This window comes from Lepisosteus oculatus, chromosome 5 (genome assembly GCF_040954835.1).
Source record: "Lepisosteus oculatus isolate fLepOcu1 chromosome 5, fLepOcu1.hap2, whole genome shotgun sequence".
NCBI classification, from domain to species: domain Eukaryota; kingdom Metazoa; phylum Chordata; class Actinopteri; order Semionotiformes; family Lepisosteidae; genus Lepisosteus; species Lepisosteus oculatus.
In genome coordinates this window covers 28,107,651-28,120,957 of record NC_090700.1, presented here as the reverse complement: position 1 = coordinate 28,120,957, position 13,307 = coordinate 28,107,651, and the positions used below count along the sequence as shown (strand labels likewise).

Here is a 13,307-nt window from a genome sequence, read left to right as displayed (position 1 = left end):
TGATGCGATGACAGGCATAGTGCACACAATACGCTCACCACACATCAGCTATCAGGGGGGAGAAGATCAGAGTGATGAAGCCAATTCAGAGATTGGGTTTACTAGGAGGCCATGATTGGTAAGGGCCAATGGGAAATTTGGCCAGGACACCAGGGTTACACTTTTTGAAAAACGCCCTGGGATTTTTAATGACCAGAGAGTCAGGTCATTTCTCAGTTTTACATCTCATCCGAAGGACGGCGCCTTTTTTACAGTATAGTGTCCCTGTCACTGTACTGGGGCATTAGGACCCACACAGACCACAGGATGAGCACCCCCTACTGGCCAAACTAACACTTCCAGCAGCAAACTTAGTTTTTCCCAGGAGGTCTCCCATCCAGGTATTGACCAGGCTTACACCTGTTTAGCCTCATGATGTGTAACTTTGACATTAACCAAATATACATATATATATCACAAAAGGGTACGAGGTTAGATTCAGTGGATACAGTTTTTCCAAACTGAAATCCTATGCTTGTTTCCTGCAGTAGGACATTTGAAAGTGTCAATTTTCCAAGCTAACCCATACACAATTCCAAGAATTTAAGAATATAAGAAAGGTTGCAAATAAGAGGTGACCAATCAGTCCATCTTTCTCATTCTGTGATACCTCATTTATACAAATGTCTTGTCCATCTGTTTCTTGAAAGATACCCAGTAAAATACTTGAAATAATATTCAAACCTTGAACACATTTATTTTAAAACAAAAGACATTGGAATGTATAACATACTGTAATTGCAATTCAAACTAAATGAGCATGTAAAACACATTGTGAAACAATGTATGCTTCATTGTTTAACAATGATTCACATGTTCACTTAGCATATCTTATTTAAACTCTTAAAATCTTGTGGTCCTGTCTGATAGAGGACTTCTGCTAGGCAAGCAGATGAGCTACTCTTTGATTTGCATTCCTCTCCTATCTCAACTGTTTGTCTGTTCCATTATTTTCCTGTGTATCCTGTACCATTGGGTGAGAATCAGTGGATTGTGCTCTTGTCCATTCTTGTTTCAGTACTGAGAAGACAGCCTGTGGAAAAGACTGCTGCTCCCAGCTAAAAGGAAAATGAGCCAGTTAAACTCCTCCAGACATTCTACTTAAAAAAAACAGAATGGCAGAATGCCATAAAACATATTTGATAAGGGTGAAGGTAAGGACTGATCACTTTTTTGGCTCAACTTTGTTAAAGCTAAAGGATAGCCAACATGTTAGTAGAAATCAAATATCAAGAGGAAAGTTGGATGAACCCCTGAATATACAAATGTGTTATGTTACAGCATTTGCATTGCAACGGTGGTGGCTTAAAGAATTCAACATGATGTTGCTCACTCTCCGCATCTGTACTTTAGGATGCCATTTAAGGTCAACAGGCAGACAGGTGAGAGAGAGAATTGCTGTCTTCTGTGGATCAGAGAACATCTAAGGAGAAAGCAGACAGACTGTTAAGCAAGCTTTATTCACTGATAAATGTTGTTTGCCTTTGACACAACTGACAAAGGACAATGTACAGTATGTGAAAATCAGGTGAGTTTGTTCAAGTCAACCGGTAAAGTAAAGTTGTGCTACCATGGTGATATAGGTTAGGCACCTTCTTTAAAACAAGAAAGCCTTAGGAGCAGACTGAGTGTAACTATTGTTTCCAATACATTGATGAAGACCTTGAACCAACAGTTTTCTATTCCTGTATGCAAATGTGTAAATCTTAAATTTACAAAAGGACAATATAAGACATCTAAAGCTAATGTTAACATAATGCCAGGATTCGTGGCACAATGTCAATTAAATACGTTTAAGGACATGCTATGGACAACTTTAAAAGTCCAACAAAACATCTCTGGAAACAATCAGTGGCAGACAACTTCAAATACTGCAAAGCTACAGTATATGGAAAGAGTGGTGGAAGATCCAACAGTAGTCTTTCCAGAGGTTGACTAGGTTTGTACATCATTATTGCCAAGATTACATTAATAATCAAAGAGGTCATGCTGAACATTAGCTGTGTAATGCTTTCATTTTGGTTGTGTGTGATGTTATATACTGCAAACCTATGATTATTTGGTCTGTTTTTACAAAATTGTTACCTGTTTGATGCTCATTTTTTAAATATTTGATTGAATTTAGGAGACCTGAGTGTTGCATTTCTTATGTGCATTAATGATGCTTAGCATAATCTTTTTTTTTTCAAAAAAGAAAAGTTAATAAAGTTTTCAGTAGAAAAAAGAGCAGTAGTACCTTAGTTTTTTAGGTTAAGATTAATAACAGAAAAAAAAGCTGCTAGGACTGGTTCTCATGGAATGCCTGTAAATAGAGAAATAAGAAATGAGTGTAATGGAAGACATACAGTATACTGTACATGTACAGCATATCACAAAAACATAAAACTGAAAATCTCATAACTGTTGAAAGCTTTATATACTGTGGAAAAAAATATCTTAAAATTAACTTCATTATCCTTTTAAATTGCGAGGCCATGCTGTGACATGCAAAATAATTTAAAATGTGGGTGTAATGATGTAGTTTTACAAAGACTTGGCTAACAGCAAAAGTATTGAGCTTTAGACTTACTCTGATGTCTCTTAGAGAGTCATACAGCTCATCTGGTGAACTGGGATAGCCTGGAAAAGAGAACACTAGAAAATTCAGCAGCACTGAGAGAAACTAAGATACTGTATGGTAACATAATTCCAGCATTATTCTTCACCAGAGTCTTTGTCTTTTCATCTCACCAAGAAAGACAACATCTCAACCTTATTCCTATTATCTATAGAAAAAAATATGCATTCAGAAGGAACAATTTTAATAACTTGTATGACTAATTATAAGTTATTTATATGTTTCTTATTGCAATGTGTTGTTCTTTTTTGGCTTGCCACCTGAGACATTGACAACACTGAAGTGCACTTGAATTCATCACTCAAGAGAGTTTAAAGGGAATCCTTTGTTTCCTTTATTTTGCCAGGTAAATTTGTGAAAAAAAGCTCATTTGTAATGACAACCTGGAGGCACATTAACTGGGGCATTTTTTTTATGAATCTCAAATGTACAACAGGCACATCATTCACCTACTGTAGTATTTGAATCAACAAACTTGAGTCCAGAGCCCTGATCACTGCTCCATGAAAGCACTCACGTTGCGGTGAAACTCTTAGCACCAGGAGAGGTTATGGCAGAATAATTCAACCCTGTTCTAGGAGAGTACTAACCAGCGGGTTTCACAGGTAACCACTAAATCAACTATTTCTCAAAGATTGACTCATTCTGTTAAGTAGATGAATTGTTAAATTGAGTAATGTATACATTTTGAACAGAAAATCTTAATATGCTTCAGGAGTCACTTCTTTGAACACAATACTTTTTCAGTTCCTTTAAAATGTTCCCGGTCTTTTGAAACAGATAGAGTTTCTTTTACAGTAAGTCTTAATATATCATAGATCTATCATCTCTAGGACAAAGAATGGAAGCCATTGCTGTTGACAATTGAATTTGTCATCAGATAAGAAAGGCATACATAAGGTTGCCATGTATGTCTGGGTTTTTCTCATTTGTACTAATCCCTGTACTTTTCTAACTGTCTTTATGTGCTAGTTTTGAAAAGCAGAATGCTAAAACATTTTATGACTAAAATAGTTTAAATTGAGATATAATTGTTTTAAGGGGGACAACTCTGGTCCTGGAGAGCAGAAGATCTGCAAGTTTTACAGGTTTTTCTTAAATAACCAAGCATATTAGCCCCTAGTTACTATGTCAATAATTGATATAGTTAAGTGATTCAGAGCTCAACTAGACTTAAACACAGAACGTACAGTGACTCTCCAAGACCATCAATATATTTTTTTACACAGACCTGGTACCACAAGGGTGAGACACTAGTTTACATTTTTTGGATAATTTGTAATATTATCATTCAGTTTTCTTTAGTAGTTGTGGCTTATATCTGGGAATCTGATTTTTAGATTTTAAATCAAATTTTATATTGCATTACATTAGCCTTGTCTAAAAATGAATCATTATACTCTACATACTGAAAATGCTAAGTGGATTGTAAAAAAATACTCCTTCTGAAAGCTAAAAAACATGTAATACACAAGAGTAATAGTAATTAAGTGCCACAGTGAGTTAAAGGTCTAAATGCAAAAAGAGAGAATATGGAAAATAAGCTCACATCCACACTTATGACCTCACATATACTGTAGTTCTTGCAAGAGTTTTTTCTTTGTCTCACCAGATGTCCTGTTGATTCCTCGACAAACTAGGACCGAGAATATGGCAAATCCAATCAGAATGAGAGTGCTTGTAAGTCCCACAATGATTTTCCACATAAGCACTGCAGGGACAGAACAGAAAGTAAAATATAGATCTTAAACAGTTTTTAATTTGTCTTCATAGTTCCAGAACAGGTTATGTTTATGGACAAGCTGTCTTCCCCACAAGGCAAGATTTACAGCCAGCAGCTATGCAACTCACAATCCACAATCCACTGGCAATCCGCTGAACCTAAACAGGTGTGAGCCTGGGAGACCTCCTTGGATAGCTAAAATTGCTTCTGGAAGAGGTGTTAGTGGGGCCAGTAGGGGGCGCTCATCTTACAGTATATACACTATATACACTTCTTTAAAAGGGCACCGTCCTTCAGATGAGATGTAAAACCAAGGTCCTGACTCTCTGTGGCCATAAAAAATTTCAGGCCATCTGTCGAAAAGAGTATTGGTGTTACCCCGATGTTCTGACCAAATTTCATCTTGGCCTTTACTAATCATGGCCTCCTAAAAATCCCCATCTATGAACTAATTTCATTACTCTGGTCTCCTCTCCACTGATAGCTGATGTGCGGTGAGTGTACAGTATTGGCACACTATGGCTGGCTTCGCATCATCCAGGTGGAGCTGCACATTGGTGGTGGTGGAGGGAAGTCCCTATTACCTGTAAAGCGCTTTGAGTGGAAGTCCAGAGTTGTTATTATTATTATTATTATTATAAGCCTATTATAAACTATTATAAGGGTCATTAACTAGAGCACCGGACAAAAATCCCAGGAAAATGGGAAGAACATTCAAAGTTCACACAGACAGGTGCCAAAAGCAGGAATAGAATCATGGAACCATATGGCTCCATTATTTGGGAAGCTTTTTAATTTATTTTAAAACTGCACACATGATTCGCTTCACCATATCACCAAAGCATATCATACTTTACCACACTTCTCCTTGGTTTAACTGTTTAGTACTAAACTGTGTTTTCAGCATAGAATACAGCAGCTAACATAGCTATCATTTATAAGTGAGTTTGAAGATGATGTATTTTATGACTCAACAGCTGAACACTCTTAAGGTCTCTTAAAATCTGAAAATCTATAATACATTTTTAATAATGTATACCCCTCCAGATTATCCCATTCTTTCACACAGCAATAACATACAGTTGTTTTAATGCTGTTCTCTTGTGGATATGTGCAAATGCCACTGTGCAGTATTTATTCAGAAATGTATTAATTCTGCTTGTTAAAATACTGTATAAATAAGTAAATGATACACATCTATATTGTAGTTAGATATAATGGAATGTAAGAAGAATTGTAAACACCTGATGACTTACCAATATTTTGTGGTACAAAGGCATCACTTTCCAATGAATAGCTGGGTTTTGTATTCCTTTTCCCTCTACAAGTAAATTGTGATCTCTGTGATTCATTTGCAAAGCTAAATCTGTATGTCTCTCCATGTCCGCTGCTGCCGAAGTTATTCTCATCTGGTGGAAGTTCTAGTCCATCTCTATACCATGTATAGTTCCAGTCGACAAAGCTTCCCTGAATCATACACCTCAGTGTCAGAATATCAGCAGTGAAAATCTCTATCCATCTGGATTCCAGGGTCACTATTGCCTGAGGAAGAACTAAATATGGTATAAGATAAAACAGGATGTAAGTAGGACCATTGTATATCTACTGTATATGACTATGTGACACTTACATGAAAATAATTTGTAATTTGTTACTAATTTTTATTATCCTCCTTTATGGGGACTAAAAAATGAAAGTTTAATTATAAAATATGTGATTCAATATATTACATAATAGAGATAATCACTGAATTGAGAATGAATCACCAGATTCTTGATGGCAGTACTATCCACAATGGGATTGAACAACAGCAGTGATAGCATAACTATCAGTCCTGCTGCTGTCAGTTTTGAACAGGGCTGTTTCCTGTGTTTTTGCTCCAGAAATATTCCAAGCCAGTAGAGTCTCCCTTCTGTAAAACCCACATTTTAGGATGCCACGATCTACTGTATATTCAGTTTGTTCAGAAATTACTTGCCACCCCTTTCAAAATCTGCAAATGCATAATGCATTTAAATTATTTTTTTACTATGTTTACACAATATATCACACAAAACAATTACCTAACAGATGTATTAAAAAAGAAAATAGCACGTTTACTGAAGTATTTACTCCTTGTCAACACATTGTAGCAGAACTCTTTACAGAAAAGAATATAGTAAAACACCAGCGAATTATCACTTTAACTCTTTTTGGGTATGTCTGTACTAGCTTTGAAAATGTGCAATATGGGATTTTAGGGATTCTTTCTTTCAGAGCTCTGTCATATTGAATGGGCTGTGTTAGTGAACTGAAAATTGCACGTCCTTCCACAGACTTTCAATGGCACTAACATCTGGGCTTTGGCTGGGCCATTAAGCAATATGCCCCTTCTTCTGAAGCCACTCCATGTTCAATTTAACAATATGCGTGGGGCTCATTGTCTTATTGGAACATAAATCCTTGCCCCAGTTTGAGGTCTTTTGCTGGATAAAGCAGGTTCACCTTAATGAATTGTCTTTATTTGGCTCCATTCTTTGCTTGGTTTGTGTTTCACTAGAGCTACAAATCTTTTGCCACATTGTCTGTGGGTCCACCACATGCCTTCTTGAAAACTCCAGGCATGCTATTAGCTTCCATCTAGCCACTCTAGTGCTGTGTAGTGCTGAAGCTAATGTTGTCCTTAGGTGTTCAGATCTCAGCCATAGAACTCTTCAGGTCTATCAGGTGGCCATTGGGTTCTTGGTCACTTATCTGACCAAGGTCCTATTTGCCTGGCTGCTCAATCTGAGAGGATGTCCTTGCCCCAGGAAGTGTGTAGGTGTGTCTGTATTCTTTCCATTTCCTAATGATGGTCCTGACTGTGCTCCTGGGCACTTTCAACACCTGAGATATTTTTATACCACTCCCAAGATGTGAGTGGTACAAACTATGTAGCCCCTTGGTCTTCATAGTAGACATATGCTGTCAACTAAAGGACATTCTTAAATCACATCAACAAAATTTAACTGACCACAAGTGAACTACATTCAAGTTTTAGAGTGATCTAATAAGCAACTTTGATGTACCTGTGCGCATTATGGAGTTTCATAGTAAAGGTCATGAATAGGTATTAAATCAAGACATTTCATTGTTTTCTCTAAAGTGTATTAAATCAAGACATTTCATTGTTTTCTCTAAAGTACCAAAAAATGCAATTTCTGAACTTCTGTTCCACTTTTTCATATAGAGTAATTTGTATGGATCGGTTAGATCAGTGACAAAAACATTCCACTGAAATGTATCCATTTGAATTTGAAAAAACCCAAGGACCGGTAAATTTCTGAAGGCACTGTACAGTATCTAACCATTGGGGGACAACCAGGGTCAGAAAAAGTTTTCATGTTTGCTGAAACATAAAAGACGAATATGTATACTGTAAAATACTGCAATCTAAAATTATTTTAACAGGAAAGATGCGCAATACAATATAAAAACATGTGCTTATTGGAAATATTTTTTACAGATAATAGAAAAAACACCAGCAAAACCAGTAAATCCATGACTTGAACACATATCTACAGTATGGCTAGAAAAGAGGGGTAGCCATTATTAAAATGTACATTCCAAATAATTCCCAATAAGATGTCAGCTAATACAATAAATAATAAATTGGATAAATTGGTAAGAAACTGGATGGATAAATGGAATTTCTAATAAAGTTAATTAATTTAAGTGACGGAACTGGATGTGGTTTTCTGGTTACCAAGAGAAGCATACTATTACTAATTGGTAATTAATATTAAAATATTCAAATTACAATATTTACATATTTACTTTATTTTGCTATAAATCTTTACTTTATTATGCTAAAAGCTTGCATGCATACATTTTCATGCTGAGTATATTCTATCAGAAGTGAAGTTCAGTAAATGTATGACAAAAGAAACTAATTTATCAACTTTTATTTTTATTCTGGATATCATTTCCTTCTTTATTTTTAATATAAGATTATGAGAGCACCAAGGTGGTGCAATGGCTCCCATTGCTGCCTTGCAGCACTGGGGATCTGGTTTCAATTCAGTACCTTGAGGGGCTATACAGTATGTTTGGAGAATGTACTGTATGATCTCTAAAACAATATGCTCTCCAGGTGCTGCGGTTTCCTTCCACAGTCCAAAGATATGAAAATGTGGTCCTGCGATGAACTGGTGTCCTGTCTAGGGTATACCCTGCCTTGCACCCATTCCTTGTGACCCTGAACTGGATGAAGTTACAAAATGCGTAGATGTATTGACAGGTTTATTATGAAGAAGTATTTTTCTTTTTTTTAACAAAAGGTATCTCATCCAGCAACACAGAAATCCTGAGGGTAACATGGAAGACTTTCACTTCTTTTTCTCCATCCCACACTTGACAAAACGACTGTTTTGACACTATTTAAATTTTACAGTTAATTCCAGATAAATTTATTAGATCTTACTTGCCTGTGCTCTTGTCCTGACTCCTGGGTGTTAGACAAAAAAGTGAACCTGAAAGAGCAACATCAGTAGGTGTGAAGACAAGACTATGTTTTTAAGAATTTGCTGGTTAGAAGAAAATACGTCAGTGACAAAAACACCGAATATTAGGAGAACCTGATTAGAAGGTAAATTTTAAGTTTCTACTTCTACATTGCTGTAAAAACCATTGCCTTACCATTGCCTTACAATCAGAAAAAAATGGTATGTATTTGAATTATATAGAAAAAGATCTTAATCCACCTTGTGGATCCTTAGAAATAGTAACACAAGCACCACAGAGAAAAATAAAAAGATTGCATTTAAATGAGATAACATAATTATTATTGTGTAAATAATATAGCCCCATTCTATTAACATATTGTGAGAAATGTCCCATAATATTGCCCCATGCAAAGTTCCATTTTCATTAACGAAAAATATCATCACACTTTCCTTTGTGCAGATTAATTAGTATAAAGGAGCATGTGTAATGTCTTTTGTATACATTACATCAAGTATAACAGCCTGGGGCTTTTACAAAGCGAGGTTTTACTCAGTTAGCCAGATATATAAAAATAGTTTATTGTATAGTCTGTTGTGAACACAATGTGTTTTTTTTTTCAGGTTTACATAAACATTAAAGCAATGTATATTTGGTCTGAATGCTAATTCTAGTCTAAATGACAGAAGAAAACCAAAATAAACATGAAAATATAGCTTGTTCTTTCTTTTCGTGAGAAATAGTAATCTTGGTTAAAGATAGTTAAGAACATGAAAGTCAGGTAAAGTTGAACATGCTGACAGCATGACCTATCTCACTGAATTTCACATGAAATCAAGTTCCTCTTTTCTCAAATAATGCTGGTCGAACCCCTCCTCTACTTCAACTTTGCAGCTACCCCTTGGTCATTTCTCACTTTGCAGGGGGTTCCAACCTCTTGTACTCAAATAGATGATTTATGATTTGTGCCACTTTAATGCCACTTTGATATGCAATGAAAAATTGTCAATTGTGAATACTATTGTCAATAAAATAACTGTTGGACCAACCAGAGAGAAACAAACTGAATGCTCTTTTCCAACACAGACTTGACCTATCCCAGACAGACAGTATAGAGTATTTTAGTTCCACGTGTTCTCCCTCCCACAACTTGGTATGAGTGTGTGTGTTCTGTGCCCCAAACCAGGACATTCTGCTTTTTAAACCTAGTTCTTTCCACACAATGCTTTGGGATATCTGATGAATTCTAATAAAAATAAATTCTTCTTAGTATGATAGCTGATGCAGTATGTCCCAAATGCAACTGGTGATGCACAATAGTTTTGTCACGGATGTCCAAAGGGACTAACCGTGGGGAGCAGGAGAGCGGAAAAAGACCCATATGCGTAGCGACGAGACGGGAAAAAGGCCCGGGCTCATTAGTGCAAAGAGTTCAGGAATGCCGTATAGAAACCTATGCCCTCAGGGAGCAGACTTGGGGCGCCCTGGTGCTAGGTGGGTCTCAGGACATCCGAATGTCAATGCTGAGCGAGGACAGAGTGCAAGACCCGGAAATATATAGCCAAGGGAAAGAGAGGGACAGGAAGGACAGCAGACCGGAAACTAGGGACAGGACAGAGAAGGAGCGCCCCCTGGCTGCAGAGGGCGTGACAAGTTTCACACAATATTGTGAAACACTTCTGTGACCTGGGAAACTGCTAATTGATTGTTATGCATCTTGTTTGAATTTGCTTTGTGAATTTCAACAATTATAATATGCTGTTTCAAATCGGTTTCAAACTGCAAATCTGTCTTTCAATCATGTAGACTTACAGTTACTGCTATTGTCTAATAATATGTTTTGACTCCTAGCTATTAAATGAGAAGACAAACACAAAAGACAAATATTTGCAATAGTTTTAGATTTTCTCAGTGACATTTATTCATTTTACCTTTCTAAATCATATACACATACATTTTTTTTATTTTGTAAAAGGAACAAGAAGTTTTCTTTTGTAGTTGGTACAGTATGTCTCACCAACCACAGAATGTATTTTATTATTTGGTGCATTAATTCCATGAAGTAATATCTACGGTAATCCATACATCAGTGACAAAGTCATTCAAGTCACCACTCAAAACTTAGTTTATTCTTGACACTATTTTACAGGGCACTATGAGTTAGTTTGCTTTTAATTATTACATGTTTATAAAGTCAGGGTGATTCTTTAATTGTGGTACATGTTTAAATCAGAAATATATATATATATTTTGCCTGCAACAACCTTGAGATCACTGTTTATTCTATGGGCTTCTGACATGATAATGTACTTTGAAAATTCATCAAAGTACATCACCCAGTTAATACATATGCCATAAGTTTTCAGTTTGTCATAGCTGTCCATATGCCACAGATTGGACCCAATTCGTAAAGCACTCTCCATTGAATTGTACGTTGCTGGTGTTGATAAGCCCCATCACTGTTAATAATAAGCAGCCATTTAAAATGCTTGAGGTGACAGGTGGCATACCACAATAAGCACCACAGCATGAAGAAAAGAACTGTGTCTAGCTATTTTCCTGTTTTCAAATGATCTGATGCAGTACTACCCTTTAAATCTGCCAGGTGACGCAGTGAATCCAGTACTGCAGCTGTGTATGGTTCTCAGGATTATCTTATTTTAATAATAAAAAATGAATATTTATTATCCTGTTAGTGCTTTCTTATGCTTATCTAACTGTACAGTAGGCATACTGTGCTTGCGACAAAATTTCCTTACAGTGATTACACAGAATTCCAAATAAGATACTGTATGTCAGAATACTGTATAACAGTATTAGAGTTATTAACAGGTTTTTTGAATGCATACAGTATATATATATATTTATTTATTAATAATTGTATATGAATACTAATTAGAAAACAATTTTATTTTAGATTTTGATTATAAATATTATTATGTATAGTGAACATTTGTATTTAAGAACAAAATAACATAAAAAAGTAGAGGACAGTAGAGATTTGAATAACTTTCAAAGAATTACTTAGTTGCATTGTAGCTGATACAGTGTAGCTGTCAGCACTACATAAAGGGTTTTTCTTTAAAGAGCGGAAACCACATTTCTGGCATAACAGTGCTGCAATAACTAAAACAAAATATTATTTATTTATATGTTGTTTTTTAGTGTGTTTTTCAGTAATTTTGTGTAAGCTTTCATTCAACGTTTTTATTCATATTATTCTATTTCAAAACACTTCTGGGTCATTTGGTTTCATTTCCTCTGCAAGGAATTATAATTTTAGTCATGTTAATTATTTAAAATTGGCCACTGATTGATCTGTGAGGAATAGCTCTTCTTATCCAGACTCCAGTGTCAATAAGATTAAAATACAAACATCACATTATCAAATAGATGATAAACAAATACTGATTGACAAAAGGAATAATGTAGACTGTATGAGTATGACATGAATTGTGATCATAGCAAGATTTGCTTATTGAAGATCATTAAATCATCCCTTGGACAAAGTGAATATACAGTAATCAGTCACTAGGTATCAGATCAGTGAAAGAAATGTGTGTGGGACAATAGTTATCAGGGACTATAATGATGTTCATTTTGCATAGATTAGCCAGTATCTCCTTTTCCTGGGATTGTGACCTTGTCGTGGTGGAGTGGGTTGAATGCCCCAGGGAGCCTTAGAGCTACTGTATATTGTTGGGAGCTTTGTGCTCCTAGTAGGGTTACCCTTTTCACATTGAAAAAAGGTGAAGGGCTACACAGAATATGATGTAAACTAAATTCCCATGATGGTTTATTGGTAGAAGAGATGTTTTACCAAATATTCACTGATGGTTGAAGTAGTTCTGTGCTGAGAACTAAAAGAAGATCTTTATTTATATTTTTTCTTAAGCTTTTTGGAAATGGTTCTTTTTTAATTTGGCTACCTTGTTTTGGCAGGTGCTTTGTTTGAGTTTGATCCGGAGCCAGGTTATGGGGATGTTATTTGCTGGCATGCCCTGGTAGCTGGGCCACCCACTTAACCATGCCGACCCCAGCCCAGAATGGCTGTGTGGGGCTGTCGTCTGGGTTATCCACCAACAAGATGAAGGATGGGGGCAGAGTGAGATGCCAGCTGGGTGAATGGCATGAGCGGGACAGATCTGGATAGACTAGACTTTGGCAAAGGACACTGGGTCTTGAGCCATGGAACATCACTACTCTGTGGAGGAGGAGCTAGTATGCAAGGTTGAATGAGACTTCTTGATTGGTAGTGTTCTTTCCCCATCTCAGAAGTTCCCCAACATGAAGGTCCAGGGACAACTGCGGGGTTACTCACAAGTACCCAGCTAGATGCCGTACAATTGAAGTTTTTCACGGTGGACAAGAGGGTCACCTCAATGTAACTTGCAGCAAGGAAAACTCTGACTGTTGTTTGTGCTAATGCACTTAACAACTGTTAAGATTATTTGGTCTTCATAGAAA

At 36.3% G+C, this 13,307-nt stretch overlaps 1 long non-coding RNA gene across 1 annotated transcript; it reads right to left on the bottom strand.

Annotated features, from left to right (window-relative positions):
• Nucleotides 1–627: 627 nt before the first annotated feature.
• LOC138239148 (uncharacterized) lies at nt 628–4,347 on the bottom strand. The gene is made up of 4 exons (XR_011189570.1): nt 4,266–4,347; nt 2,609–2,658; nt 2,276–2,341; nt 628–1,462 (listed from the first exon to the last, which is right to left on the bottom strand). It is a non-coding gene; the product is annotated as an uncharacterized lncRNA (long non-coding RNA).
• Between the last annotated feature and the right edge of the window lie 8,960 nt (nt 4,348–13,307).